The sequence below is a fragment of the Octopus sinensis genome, unplaced genomic scaffold, assembly GCF_006345805.1.
Source record: "Octopus sinensis unplaced genomic scaffold, ASM634580v1 Contig00359, whole genome shotgun sequence".
In the NCBI taxonomy this organism is placed as follows: domain Eukaryota; kingdom Metazoa; phylum Mollusca; class Cephalopoda; order Octopoda; family Octopodidae; genus Octopus; species Octopus sinensis.
In genome coordinates this window covers 5,001-21,191 of record NW_021823886.1, presented here as the reverse complement: position 1 = coordinate 21,191, position 16,191 = coordinate 5,001, and the positions used below count along the sequence as shown (strand labels likewise).

General features: G+C 35.5%; 1 long non-coding RNA gene across 1 annotated transcript; it reads right to left on the bottom strand.

Annotated features, from left to right (window-relative positions):
* Positions 1–8,679: 8,679 nt before the first annotated feature.
* LOC118768652 lies at positions 8,680–13,089 on the bottom strand. The gene is made up of 3 exons (XR_005004435.1): positions 12,936–13,089; positions 12,711–12,716; positions 8,680–8,689 (listed from the first exon to the last, which is right to left on the bottom strand). It is a non-coding gene; the product is annotated as an uncharacterized LOC118768652 (long non-coding RNA).
* Between the last annotated feature and the right edge of the window lie 3,102 nt (positions 13,090–16,191).

Here is a 16,191-nt window from a genome sequence, read left to right as displayed (position 1 = left end):
TGTGAAGGAAAATAAACTTAGTGAAAGATTAAAACTAAATTTTCATTGAATTGTGTTAACTTTTGAATAAATTTGCTTCCTATAATAAATCCAGTCTTGAATATTTACTTACTGAGTCATTCATCACTACTTTGGAAAGCACAGTGAATGCTATGATTTGAAGATGAAATCAAAATATCAAAACATGACCAGAGATGCAGTCGATACTAGTTGGAAGTATGAAAATAATATTAGTTACTGGCTATCAATTGTATTGTCACTAGTTTCTAGTTATATTTATCATTCCAGACACTACGTATGTTACTGCTTTTTTATCTATTGTTTCTTTCTATGTAGATTTTGTTCGACTTTTGTTTTGATTTAGCCCTCCAAAATAGGTGAGCTAGATGCCATTAATGTTTCACTTAAACTGGTGCAGGTCAACACTTGCAGGAAAAAGAATCCAGAGGAGCAGCAGCGTTCTGGAGAGAAAAAACTAAGGAATAGTGGTTATAGTGTGTGGCTGATTGAGTTGGATGAAACAAGGCTGAGAAGTGGAGTGACAAATGAGTTGGGGACACGTGACTGGAGTAGGGAAGAGACCAGCATTAGAGAAGACGAGATAGAGAGAGAGAGAGAATGCCTGTGGCCCCAGGACATACCATAATCTGAGGTCTTAGTGAGTGTCAGTTGAGTGGCTCTTATCTGGATGTGGTCTAGGATGTCAATGTGTGTGTGTGTGTAGTAGTAGCATCATTCCAAATGTGGGAGTAGTACTCCATTGTGGGACTCACTTTTTCTCAACATAAGTAGGAATGGTGTTTGAGTTAGTCAAACATTAAACAACACTATGTCTTAAAGACCACTTTTAAGGCCAATGCAGTACCATCTATCTTCATTTTCTTAAAGAAAATTTTGAAGTTTCAAATCAAATGTCTCTTACTATTCTCATCTTTCAGTCCTAAATGTATTTGTAAAACAATAACTATCTCCTGATCCCAAGAGGGCTGTTAAGAGTCAGTTCCAGCATTATTGCAATAATCAGATTAGAAATATATCGACACTCTAGATAGGACACCAGTGTACCACTCAAAATAACATGAGTAAGCACCAAGAATGCCTAAGTGAACTGTAGCATTCTATCTTATTAAAAATAAGAAAAGGTATACCTATAACCACATTATCTAATGTGATTTTCCCTTTTTTAACCCTTCCGTTACTGTATTTATTTTGAGATGCTCTGTGTTTCTTTCAATTATTTTAAATATAACAAAGAATTTAGTAAAATAATTTAGTTATCATTAAGCTTGTGTTAGGAACATAACTTGTGACTAAGATTTGGTGAAATATTTTAATACAAAACTTATGAAAACAAAACATTTGTACTACAGAGCCAGAGCTGGCTTCAGCTGGGTTGATAAACGTGTTATGTATAACAATACAAGTAGCTGCATAAATGTTTCTTTATTAGATTGAGGTATTTACATAGTGCTGGAATAAGCTAGGGAGGTGAGATATTCCTTATCACTCAATTACTAAAAATGTGATGAGGGCTGTATCACCTGCTTGTAGCAAGGCAGACTAAGACAATTTCATTTATTACTGAAAGTCAAATCTATTATTCTGAAAAAGTATGCTTTGTTGAAGTGGATTTTGATACCAACAGTAGAGCTGATATAATGAATCATCAATACTAAGGAAAAATATCTATAGAACTAGTCACTTTACAGAACTAGCTTTATAAAGTAGCACAACCACTGAGATTGCTCTATCATGGAGATCAAACTGGAATAAATAACAGCTCAAATCAGGAAGCAGGTGTGGTAGAGAATAAGCTGCTTTCTTGAAATATAGCAACTGAGTATACAGTATACAAATTTTCCTTTGGCTTCTGGAATCTTTTTCATGTAATATTATTAAAACCAATGAAGATATTAAGAAAGTTAAAGAAATCTAAGAGGCATTATTCAGAAGTAACATCATTATCATTTGATGTCTGCTTTTCCATACTTGCATTGGATAGCAGGATTTGTTGAGACAAATTTTCTGCAGTTGGGTGCTCTTCCTGTCACCAACTGTCACTTATTTCCAAGCAAGGTGATATTTCCCATGGCTCGACATATTTTTCATTAAAGACTGGAAATGAATATCGCTTGTATGAATGTGATAGTTGTATACAACCATCACATGATGTCAAGATGAGGGTACAGGTACAAATAATGGTCTGCCAAATCCACCACAAGGCTGTGATTGATTTAGGGCTATTGTAGAAGACACTTACCCAAGGTGCCATGCAATGGACAGAACCCAAGACCACTTGATAAGGAAGCAAGCTTCTCAACCATTCCTAATGGGAAATCATGTGTTGTATTTCAGGATGGTCATTTTTTTTTTTTTTTTTGCCAAATAAACTATATATATATTTTTTTCTTCACTCGTTTATTTCTGTTCTTATTTTAACTCGTGTCCATTGTCCGGAAATCTGTAAGATTAGGAATGTAGTGTATAGCTTACGATGTACTGAGGGACAATGCAGAAACATGACAACTATTTACATTGAAGAGACTGCATGCAGCATAGGAGAGCTTATAGGTGAACATTGGTGAGAGCTCAAATGAAGAAAAAGCTCGTCAGTGCTCTACCAACATGCTCAGGCAGAACATGAAAGCTTGATTAATGGCATAGAGGTTAAAGTATTATCAACACATAGAACTGACACGACACCCAGATCACAGAAGCTACACACATAACAGTAAACTGACTGAGCCTCAATAGAAAACATGAATGGAACAGTAACACCCACATGGCTAAAGATAGAAGGGATGAGAAGAGAAAGAGGGAAAAAAATCGTAAATAATACACAGAAACATACACACAATAGACATATATGCACTTACCTGTGATACTTATGAGAAACAGAGGCAGATGTATAAAAATAAGAAATATATAGACAGATAAATACAAATTTATTTGTCACATACCTGTGATAAATACAAGTTATAAAGATAGATAAATAAACAAATCTATATAAATGGCATGGATACATACAACATACAAAGCAAACCCACACACACACAAGAAATGCCAACACGATTAACAACAGCAGCAGCAGCGGCTGTAACAATAATGGCAATAACAACAATTACCACTACCATGATGGCAACACCATGGGCGAACACACATACACAGAGAAATACAGGAACTGTCCTGTTTTTTTTTTCCAGATCTTAGGATAGCAGCAGCACAATTGGGTAAGAGGATGGGGCTGAGGGAAGGCCACACTGCTGCTAAAATCTGACACAGACACACGCACAAACAAAGAAGGCCACAAATGCAGACACACATAAGGATACACGTCTTAGAAGAACAGAATGGAGTAAGTGGAGTAAGAACACACACAAAAATGAAAAGTGTTGCAGAAGAGGTCACAGATGTGTGACGAAAGATTTCCGGACAATGGACATGACTTAAAATAATAAAGAACAATAATAAAAAAGTGAAGAAAAAAATGTAGTGCATGTGTTTATTTGGCAAAAAAAAAAAAAAAATAAATAACCATCCCAAAACACAACACATGATTTCACATCAGGAATCTTGCAAAATGAATTGATAAACATATATACATATATGTAGGCACAGGCTTGGTTGTGTGGTTGAGAAGCTTGCTTCCTTATCACACACAAGCACACACACACACACACACACATACACATACACACACAAGAGACACAAATGCATGCACATATAAGGATACACGTCTTAGAGCAGAATGGAATAAGTGGAGCAAAAACAGACACATAAAGAAAAAGTATTGCTGAAGAGGTCACGGATGTGTGACGAAAGATTTCTGGACAATGGACATGAGTCAAAATAATAAAATAAGACAGTAATAAACGAGTGAAGAAAAAACTTATAGTGCGTGTGTTTCTTTGGCAAAAAAAAAACAAAAATGACCATCCCAAAATACAATATATGTATGTATCTATATACATATATAATTACAGTAGTACCTTCGTTTTTGAACAACTCTGATCACAAATCGTGCTCTATCTCCTGTCTTTCCCATATTCATTTAATACAGTAGTACCTCAGTAAACAAACCTCTGATCATGAATAAATCATGCTTTTTATATATATATATATATATATATATATATATATATATATACACACATAAATACATACATACATACAGGAGTTGGAGAAAATAATGGAAACACCTAGCATCATAATTTTGAAATATCTATAAAACTGACAAAAGCTTGTTTATTTTCATATTTTTTTAATTACTAGTGCTGTTTAATATGTTTTGCTAAAATTGCCGTTTCTTTTCAGATATCATCAGAAAAAGGTAATTAAAATTCATTAAAATGACAGATTTATCGGATTTTCAAAGAGGTCAAATTGTTGGTGCTTGTATGGCAGTCACCAGCATAACAAAAACAGCCAAAATGTTTGGCCACTCAAGAAGTACTGTCTTGAAAGTAATGACAGCCTTTGAGAAAGAGGGAAAAACTTCTTCATCGAAACAAAACTCCGGAAGTAAACCAAAACTTTCAGATAGGGAGCGTCGGACTCTTATGCGAATTGTTAGAAAGGATCACAAAAGTAGTTCCCAAATTTACTGCAGCGTTTAATGACCACCTTGAGAACCCAGATTCCACAAAAACTGTTCACTGGGAGCTGCACAAAGCCGGATTTCACGGGAGGGCTGCAATCATAAAACCACTATTAAAAACAAACATTGCAAAGCATTTAGAGTGGAGTAAAAACCTACAGAATTGGTCCCTAGAGCAGTGGAAGAATGCTATTTTATCAGACAAGTCATCCTTTACCTTATTTCTGACCATCAACTGCGTATACGTGTGGAGACAGCCAAAAGAAGCATCTGATCCAGACTGCCTTCTTCCAGTACTTCTTGAGTGGCCAAACATTTTGGCTGTTTTTGTTACAAGCACCAACAATTTGACCTCTTTGAAAGTCCGATAGATCTGTCATTTTAATGAATTTTAATTACCTTTTTCTTATATCTGAAAAGAAACGGCAATTTTAGCAAAACATATTAAACATGGAGGAGGATCTGTGATGATCTGGCGGGCTATATCTTGGAAATCTGCCGGTCCAATTGTTTCTTTTCATGGCAGAATTGATAGTTAAGATTATTTAAGCATTTTATCTGATCATATTCATCCTATGGTTGCAGAACTGTTTCTGGAGGAAAAGCAATCTTTCAGGATGATAATGCACCAATTCACACAGCTAAAGTTGTTACTGAATGGCATGAAGAACATTCTAGTGAAGTTGAACATTTTATTTGGTCACCACAGTCCCCAGATCTCAATATTATTGAACAATTATGGTGTATTTTAGAAAAACAAGTAAGGAGTCAATATCCTCCACTATCATCACTGCAGGAACTGGAGACTGTTTTAGATGAAGAATGGACAAAAATCTGTTTAAAAACAATTCAAACTTTGTATGAGTCCATACCTTGTAGAAGTCAAGCTGTAATTACTGCCAAAGGCGGTCCTACCCCATATTAAAATAAATTTGCTTGAAATTTTAAGGCATTTCCATTATTTTGTCCAACCCCTGTGTGTGTATGTGTGTGTGTGTATAAATATATATATATATATATATATACACACACACACACACACATATATATAAATAAATAAAACATGATTTGTGATCAGAGTTGTTTGAAAACTGAGGCACTACTGTATATGTAAAGATAAGATCCAAGGATCCAAGTGTAGGAAGTTAGTAGGTAAAATCCAGGCTACATATGTTTCCTCACTAGGAGAACCTCAGAAGTAGTAATTACTCAACAAGGGGTACTCCACTAGCTACTCATCAGATTTGTTGTCACTTTATGGCTGGAAGCTTGTGTATGACTCAGTTTGTAGCAGCTGATCTTCCCTGAGTGTAACCTTGAACGGTTGGCTGGTCTGGTATCATTGTTAGGAGTTTATGAAATGTTTCTGTGGATGTCCTTTTTATATTTCTGATTTCTTTAGGTAGGCAGTTGAACAAATGAGGATCTCTAAATATCCGATTGGTACAATTTAGTGTTTTTGCTTGTGTTTGAGCATTAAAATTCTCTGATGCTTAAGTTTAGGACATGCCCCTCCAAGATCTTCATATGTATATGAGAGTATATCTCATATACTCAAATAAACAAATTTATTTTACTGGTGAATGTTCTTTTAAACCCTTCGGTTTTTTCCATGAGACCACATCAGGTTGGAGACCAAAATTGTGAGCAGTAATCTAATCTACTTAAAACTAAGCTTTTCCATAACCACTAGCTCTCTTGTCATGATGGTTTGAAGGATCAATCCTATGAGACACCTGCATTTAGAGGTCAGTTTGGTGGTGTGGCTAATAAAATATGCATCATTTGACATAGTTACTATGTCTTGTGTCCTTAGTACTTTGAATCATTGTATTAGCTGGTGTCAAAATAATGATTTGTGTGTATTCCTGCCCTGTGATGAAGAACCTGAAATTTTGATGCACTAAATTTTATACTGTTTTTATCTGCCTGTTAAGCTCATTTTGAAGTGTAACAGCACCTTCTGAAGTTTGGATATTTTTCTGTCATTAGCATAACTCATCAGGTTGGTTGAATGCACTTGTGAGCTTATACATGATAGAGCAATAATAAACAATAATGGTCCTAGAACCTTGCCCTGAGGTATACCACTTATTAAAGGTGATTTTGCAGAGAGACAAACTGTTTGCAACAGATTGATTCCTACCTCATAAGAAGTCAAAAAGGCATTCTCCAAGTATTCCTGTTATACCAGTATTATTTCATCCAGATAGCACCTCTTGATAACTTCAGGGGGAATTCAATCACGGCCAGCAGCTTTTCCCTCTTTCAGTCTACTCTTGGCACTCTGAAGTTCTTCGAAATCAAAGGGTCCAGTTTTATATGCGAGATTGTTGAAAACAGGTTGAATCTGTTATTAGCTTGGCGATAACTATTAATATCCAGTACCGCTGCCGTAATCTCTTTTAGTGAAACTTAGAAATAATAATATTTCTATAGGTTGAATCTCTTAATTGTCATTGCTTACAAGACCTTAAGAGCTGTTGTCATTGCTTACAAGACCTTAAGAGCTGTTGACTTCAGTGTTGATACCACTTTTGGACATGCACCTCCCAGCTGTTTCTACGAATGATGCCTGACTTTGCTGCATTCCTTGCGCTTGTCAGATTAATCAATTTCCAGCTTTCCCTGTGCATTGAATTTGCTTCTACTGTCTTGATTTGATCAATCATGCAGTCCAGTTCCACTTCCTCAATGGTATCATAGGCATTTTGAAGAGTGGCTTTGGTAACTTGTCGTTCCAGCCTGTGTTCTTCTTTAGGATTCTCGATAGCAGTTAAATGCTCTTTACACATTCTTCCCAGCTGTGATAACTTTTGGTTCAGCTGAAACTCTTTTCTTTGAATGGTGCTTCTTTGTTGGTATCATGTTCTTTCACTTCCCTGTTAGTGGTGATGATATGTTCATATAAGTCAGTTATTGACTCTGAACCATTTTGTAGTGCAGCAAATCATTTCTTTACCATGACACTGTACATTTGCTGCAAATTTGCATCACTTTTCAGGATATACCAGTCATACACTTGCTTTTTCTTTGGTGTTGTATGTGTATGCAAGGTCAGTTTGATTTGTCCTGATAAAATTCTGTGTTGTAATCCAACATCAGACTGTTATAATGTCCACTCCCATATAGCAGTATAGTTAGCTAAATGAGTAACAGACTACTCCAACTTCTTGAAGTCACAGTATTTGTAATGACTAGCAGATACCACTCATCACGTGGGAGGGATGTTCCAGTATTATCGCCATAATATCTCCCCTTTTAACTTTTTCTTAGGGAGTGTAATTTTCTTTTAATTAGCAATAATTTTTTACATCACTACACCTCCCTATTTTTTTTTTCATAAAGTTACAAATTTAATATTATTTCGTTTGACATCAACTTCCAGGAACTTCATACATTTTCTTTTTCTTTTGCTTGTGTGTTTGGGTTCAATTATTTGCAGTGGCATTGGTACTTGAAAAGTGTCATATAACCATTCCATTGGTTCTTCCATTCTCTTGGGTTCACTCTCAACAAATCTTATTTTTAGTTGATTTATGTGTCTTTTGTATACCCCTTATCTTCCTTTTACCAAGTATAGCATTTTCCTATGTGTTTGGTAACCACACCATCTTCCCAAGTTTGTTTTCTGTGCTTATATGCCCTAACAAATACATTTCCACCCATTTTGAAATATCTTGCTGTATTATCCATTGCAATTTTTCTTTGCTTACCAGGTAATAATGTGTCGAAGACTGATTTTATTTTCCATGCAAACATCAACTCTGCTGGTAACATACCTGCAGGTAACATACCTGCAGGTGTGTTTGGATTTGGTGTCACAAAATATACTTTTATGAATTGTTGTAGAGCTACCTCATCTGTGACCTATTTGACTTCCTTGGGGCTCTCTAGAATGTATCAGCAAAATGTTCTGCTTGTTTGTTAGATCTGGGATGGCATAGCGCCATAGTTACATGTTCTATAGTGAATGTTTTACAGAACTTTTTAAACTCAAAAGATACAAATTGTGTTCCATTATCAGACACTCATATCTGGGATACCAAATCTTGCAAACAGCTTGTAAAGGGAACTGGTTGCTTCTTTACACTTTTGGGGTGCAACTTGGGTGCAACACAATTTCCTTTCTTTTTGTTTCTAGAAACTACCAGTCAGGAACGAAAAGCAAGTTAAAAAATACATATAATTCTTAATTTTCTGGTTTCAACAATGAAACATGATGGTATGCTGGTATCCACCTAGTTCAACGCAGCAAGGCTGAATTCAAACGTTTGTAAGCTTTACAACAATTCAGCAGCATTGGAACAGGTTAAATCCTAAGCGTCTGGGACAGGAGAATAGGCTGATCACAGGTTTCAAAATATATGTCCTTTCTCTTCAATCGCCGTGTCTCAAGTCCCGGAACGCTATAGAATTTATTCTTCAGTCTCTAGCGCATGTGCATGAGGGAAACTTCCTTATGCCTTTCCAGAAGGTTCCAACCCCGCACACGCACACTGAAGAATGACGTTGCGTGTGCGCACACTGGAATATGACGTCACTACAAGCTCATGTAGAAAGTTTGCTGTAGTTGAAGAGGTTGGCATTTTTACACTTACAAATTTCTGGCCATTTAGTGAAACTATTTACTACCATCAAGTAGTATGAACTGTTTAATGGTCCAGCAAATTTCATGTGTAGTCTCAACCATGGAACATCTACTTTTGGCCAAGGTTCACTTTTTATCATTGGTAATTTTGCCACAAGGTTACATCCTCTACAGCCTTTCACTAAATTTTCGATTTCTCTATCCATTTTTGGCCAGTACATATAGCTTTGCATAAAAGCAGGAGGTCCAACATGGAATTCCCTTAATATTTTCTTTTGCAGTATTACTACTCTGTGCAAATATCAGTACATCGTCACAAACCAAGTACAGATTCATGTCTTGGTTTTGATTCGCACCAATCCTGTTTCTATTTACTTTTCCTGTCCACAGTATTCTTTTCATTTCTGCTATGAATTTCTCCTTTTCCCACATTTCGTTTTATGTATTCAAGGGTCACCGGTAATTCATGTACTACATTCTACATTACATTTTTCATTTATCTTAATGCTGCAATTACCCTATCTTCAAATGGTTCACAGGTTTTTGGTATCTGTCTGGACAAACCATCTGCATGCCCTAGTTTTTTTGACAGTAAATATTCCAAATTGTAATCATAATTTAATAATGTAGTACCCCATTGCTGTAGTCTATTCACTGTGTGTGTTGGTATTCCTTCTTTAAAAGTATATTAACAGTAGTGGGCAATGATCCGTTTGTAGACAGAAACATCTTCCATAGATAAATCTTTGGAAATTTTTCACATTGAATATGATTGCTAATGCTTCCTTTTCTATTTGGCTTTAGTTGCTTTCTGCTGGTAATAACAATCGTAATGTATGGGCTATAGCCATTTTACTCCTATTGTTTGTGTAGAAGCACTGCTCTTATACGGTAATTACTTGCATCTGTAGCCAATATAATATCCAGCTTCAGATCAAAATGTGTTAGCAATAAGTTCTATGCTAAAATGTTTTTTAATTTGTCAAGTGCCTTCTGGCACTTATCAATCCAGCACCATTTTGCATTTTTCTTTAACAGATCTTTGAGTGCGGCCCTTACATTGTGTATATTGGGAATATAAATTAGTTAGTAATTTACCAATCTGTATTTAATTTTTTTTCAAAAAGAACTCGCATTTTTTCTTCACTTAACTTGAAACCGTATTCTCATATTTTTTCGAATATTCCTTTCACATATTCTACATGTTGTTCATGTAATTTGCTTTCTATTAGGATATCGTCTAAATAAGTGATAGCAAAATCACTGTCTGCCAGCATTGTATCCATTACTTGTTGAAATATGGAAGGGGCCACTTTTACACCAAAGGGAAGCTGCTTAAATTTAAATAAGCCATGGTGTGTATTAATGGCTAATAAATGTGAGCATTCTTCTACTTGGATTTGTAAATATGCCTCTGGGAGGTCTAATTCTGAGAAGAATTTCCCTCCATTCAATTTTGTGAACACTTCCTCAGGACTCAGCAATGGGTAGCTATGTGAGATTAAGCTATCATTTAAACCTGTTGAAAAGTTTGCACAAACTCTTATTTTCCTTTTTTTTACATAGACCGTAGGTGTTTCCCAACCTGAGTGGTCCATCTTCTCAATTATTCTTAGGCTTTCAAGTCTTTCAAGTTCCTTATTTACCCGTTTTAGTGTCGCAAATGATACATTACATTTTGGCTTAGATACAGGTGTTGCATTTTGTTTTACGACAATTTTTGCCTTCGTTTTCGTACGGTACCCCAGTTCATTCAAGAAAACATCTGGAAATGTTTTATTTTTCGTTTCAATCCTTCAGCTGCATTCGAACCTTTGACTGAACTGAATTTTTCTGCAGTTAGTCCCTGAATATATCTTGAATATATCTGGCATTAATTCGTCCAGTTTGAACTTGTCATGTTCTCTTAACTCTACCAGCATATGTGACAGTCATCCTCATTGTTTTTTTCTAGGTTCAAACATTTCAAGCTTGTTGTTCAATAGAACAAGCTTTCTTTGCTAGAAATTTCACACAATATGTCTATTGTATTTCTAAAGTTTATGTCAGATGGTTTTCTGGGAGTACCTAATTGCTGTAATGTTCATGTTCTCCTGCAGGCAGTTTTCTTAGGATTAGATGCATTTTCATAACATCGTCCCAATCTTTGCACTCTTATTGAAAATCTGTTCATACCTTCCACAGTATATCTCGAAGGTAATTCATTGGTCTGGTTCATATTTAAATTCTGTTATCAAGTTTGCAACATAATCTGGCAAGAACATCTTTTCAACATTTTTAGAAGATTTACTATTCATTAATTACAGCATTTGTTGTTGCTGCTGTTGATGTTGTTGCTGTTCTTGCTGCTGCTGTTGTTGCAACTTGAGCAAACTGGCAAACAAATCTTCCATAATTTTACACTTTTGTATACCATGAAATTCACACAAAAAACTTTTCTGAGTTTCATAACTCCTTGTAAGTTTGTTTAATCTTTGTGAGTTTGCTAAATCCTTGTCACTACTGTTATTACAGTATTTGACACATACCACTCATCATGTGGGAGGGGTGTTCTATTATTATCATCCCCATAACAACTTGCAAGGCTGTTGCATACTTCATTTCAAATAAAGTTTTTCCACTTTTGGTTGTGAGATATAAGTCCATAGCTTGCCTTTTTCCTTTTGGAACTGAGTATCTGTAATAACCATTTTGGTTTCTAACGCAAGGTCCAGGAGTAAGTAGTCGTCGTTTGTTTGTACATGAAATGCGAAAGAACCATCTTTTGTTCCTATGTATGCGTTACAATCACCAAGTAAGAATATCATGTTGTGAGCTTGAATTGAGTGAATTACATCAGCAAGACTGTTGTGTTGTTCTGCATCTTGTGAGCCCTCAACCAGGGCATAATGCACAATGACTGATTCTACCAAAGTTTGCAGTCAAAATTCTGTTACTGACACACACAATGCTGCTGAGTGCTATTTTAGCTTGCCAAAACTGATTTCTTTAAGAGGTGATGAGATCAACATAAATGAAAAATGTACCAGTGTTAATTCAATTAGCTGTATTACTACTCTACATAAAGTTATTTATCACAAAGGTAATTATTATATAAACACATCACTTTTACATTTGCTTTTCCAGTTTTCCACAGGTTATGGGGAGGGGGGTCCCTTCCAACACAGTATCACACCTTTCTTTATGTTCTGTTGTCAACTCCAGTATGAGGTTCAACATCATGAGATTAGCTTTTACCACTTCTGTCAATGTCTACCTTGGTATTCCTATTCCACAGTTTCCTTCTGCATCTTTTGGCATTTTTTACCTATTTGTTATATGTCATATGCACCAAATGACTGCACCAACAGTCTTCATTCTAGAACACTGCAACTGATTCCTTTTACACCTAGTTTAGCTCTCAGCTTATTTGTACCATGTTGTTCATGCACGATGACATTACACTTCCAACAGAGCATACTTATTTCATTACTCTCCAAATTAACGTCTCACTATCATGCAGCATCATACTTTGTATACGACATCAATCTATTCTTCACTCAGAGAGAATCCCTTTGTCATCAGTATAAGCAATAGATTCCTGAATTTTTTCCCCACCATGTCTGGATACCATATTTGCAGAGTACACGCCTCTACTACTGATTATGTTGCAAAAGCTATCAATTATATCTATAAAACCTTCTAAGCATTATCTACACCAGTACATAAAATTCAAAAAACAATTCACTATTAAAACAAAAACCTTACTTCCAGTTCCAACCAAAATCAGGAGATTCTCGTTCTAAGACATCTATTTCTGCTCCTGGAGCTGTACAGACAGGACGATTCCAGCAATCACTTATTCTTCGATACAAGTTTCTAGTGTAGAAACTTTCCCAGCTCTGATAGAGAGGGACAAAATCCTAAAAGGAGAAAAATGGAAAAAAAAGAAAAGAAAGAATGTAAATTCACTATAAAAGAGTGTGTAAAAAAAACTCAAAATTATTCTTTGAACTTGACCAAACAACATTTCAGATCTTTTGCTAATGCCTTCAAGTTACCCAGCTGCTACCAAAGTATAGCATTGGCCAAATACTTAAGAGCAGAATTTGGAAGGTGGATACTGTTCCTGGATGGTAGACTTAATCCAGCCTGAGCATATTTTCTTCCCTTCCTCCTATCAGTTTTAGAGGTCATGGAAACTGCCCTTTCTTCTGCAGCTAAACTATATATATAAAAAAAAGTTATTTGGAGAAAATAGTAAGAAACATGCTGAACTTTTGAGGTTGCAAAATAACCACTCTTTTCACTTTAATTCAATAGAGCTTGACATGCCACAAAAAAAAAAAATCTACAGATATACAACCTGCTCACCTTAATTTTTGACATATATAACCTGTTATATATATACTCTTTTACTGGTTATAAAACAAAAATTGTATGAAGCATCTATGCATTGCAACTATGTATGTTGCCACCTTGTATTTATTGATTCTTGAACACATCATACATGGCTTGGCTGAAAAGTTTATAGGCTGACCGAAAAGGCCTCATAAAATGTGACAATATGAAGTTTATTTTTCAAAATAATTCCCCTTTTGGTCAGCACATTTTTTTCATCAATGTTGCAGTGCATGGATCCCATACATGAATAAGCTTACATCCAAGTGGTCAAAAAGTCACCAATAGCAAATATGACATCATCATCTAGGATATTGGTTCCCAGTCAAGTGTTTTTTCATGTTGGGGAACAGATGATAGTCAGATAGGGTCTAATCAGGAGAATAGGGGAGCTGATCAACCAGTTCAAAGTCACAGTCATACACAGCAGCCATTCAAAGCAAGGATTTGAATGCTGGAGCATTGTCCTGATGAATCAGGATCCCTTTCATCAGTTTTTCTAGGCATTTGGTTTTGTAACTGCCTCAGCAAGTTGGCAGAGAACTCTCCATTGATGGTGTGGCACATCTGAAGATAGTCAATGGACACAATGCCTTTTACATTTCAAAAGGCTGAGGCCATCACCTTCCCTGATGAAATAACCTCGGCCTTGTTTGGAGCAGGTGAGGAGGGGTGTTTCCATTGCATAGACTGTCTCTAGCTCTAAGTGATGAAGCCAACACTCATCCTGGGGTAGAAACTGTTTAAAGAAACCAACAGGATCTGCCTCAAATGTCAGATTTTCCTGTGATGTGATCAGCATGGTGCATTTTTGAATAAATGTCAGAAGATATGACACCTACTGAGAAGAAACTTTTGTCATGCCAAGCTCATTGTGTAGAATATTCTCAATTCTCTCATGGGATATGTTAATAGAATTGGCTATTTGATTTATAGTCAATTGCCTGCCTTCCATCACTGCATGGTGAACATGATCAATGTTTTCCTTGAGGTGGCGGTTACTGGATGTCCAGATGTCAGATCTTCTTTAAGACTCTCCCTTTCCTTCCAAAATTCAGCTGCATGCTTTTGCACTGTTGAGAAAGCTGGAATGTCACCCTCTAATGTAGCAACCATGTCAGCTAAACCCTTTTTCTGCAGGTACTTGATAATACTATGATACCAAATTTCGTCCATCTTGAAGACTAGTCACAACCTGTTACTTTTGCAGTCTTCTTTGCACAGTTAGCAGTCAGTTTACCAGGAAAAAAAAACAATGCAATTATGAAGAAGATATGAAATGAATGCATGCAGTATTTCACTGCTCTAGAAACACTCCTTCATAGTCAACCTATGAACTTCTCAGCCCACCTTTGTATACTCAATGAGGAATGACTGATACAACCACAAAACCTGCTTACAGACAGGTTTCCCTACCCTAGAAGCAGCTTTAATGGCTTTTAAATCTAACAATTCATACCAATTTCACATTGATAAGGAGTAGTATAAAGATATTATCAAGTGATTTCCTTGAAGTTGCTCTGGTAAAGCATAGAGGAAACAAAACTAAGATCAAAATATGCAGGTAATTTAGCTATTTCTTTGTTGAAGTGTTTATAGAATTAAATTCCAAATATTGTACGAGATGATTGTATAAAGATTACACTGTAGACAACTGGAAGGAAAAATAAAGGTTGGCCAAATGTAGGGATTTAATAAAAGCAAGTACAGTGATCTATATATATAAAACTGAGAATGAGTCTGTCTGTCTGTCCTTATGTGTGCATCACTAAACCTCATATATTACTCGACCAATTTCATTCAAATTTTACATGTCTCACTTAGGGTGCATGCACTGTCATGGGCCAAAATATTTTCAATTTCTTGCCTAATACGAGCCTTGAGCAAGCTCTTATCTCTTACACTGTTTCCATATTACATGTCAAAAGTTAAACAATTACGTCTCTATTGTAATGTAAGCTAATACTTTCAGTTTTAATAGTTTCACTATTAATACTTTCACTGTATATACATATTAGTTTCATTTCTATTAGTTTCACTAAGTATTTATATATATACATCTTTGTGTATATATATGTATCTATATATTTTGCATGTATTTATGTATGCATATTTATGTGTATATATATACAAGTGGCTATATATATATATATATATAGAAATATATGTATGTATATATATGAATACATATGTATGTATATATATGTAAACATATGTATATATATATATATGTGTGTGTATATATATATACCTATATATATGAGTGAGTCTATATAGATGTATATGCATGTGTATATGTATCAATATATATATCTATATAACGTATGTATATATATATGCATATATATACATATATATACACACACATATATATATATATATACATACACATGCCACCACTGATGCCATATTTCTGGTGAGACAGCTGCAGGAGAAATACCTAGCCAAAGATAAGCCCCTGTACCTGGCTTTCGCTGACATGGAGAAAGCCTTCGACATGGTCCCCTGATCCCTTATCTGGGATAGATGAATGGCTGATGAGAGCTGTGCAAGCCATGTACAGGGATTCTGTAAGTAAGGTTAAGGTTAGCAACGTGTACACTGAAGAATTCAAAGTAGAGGT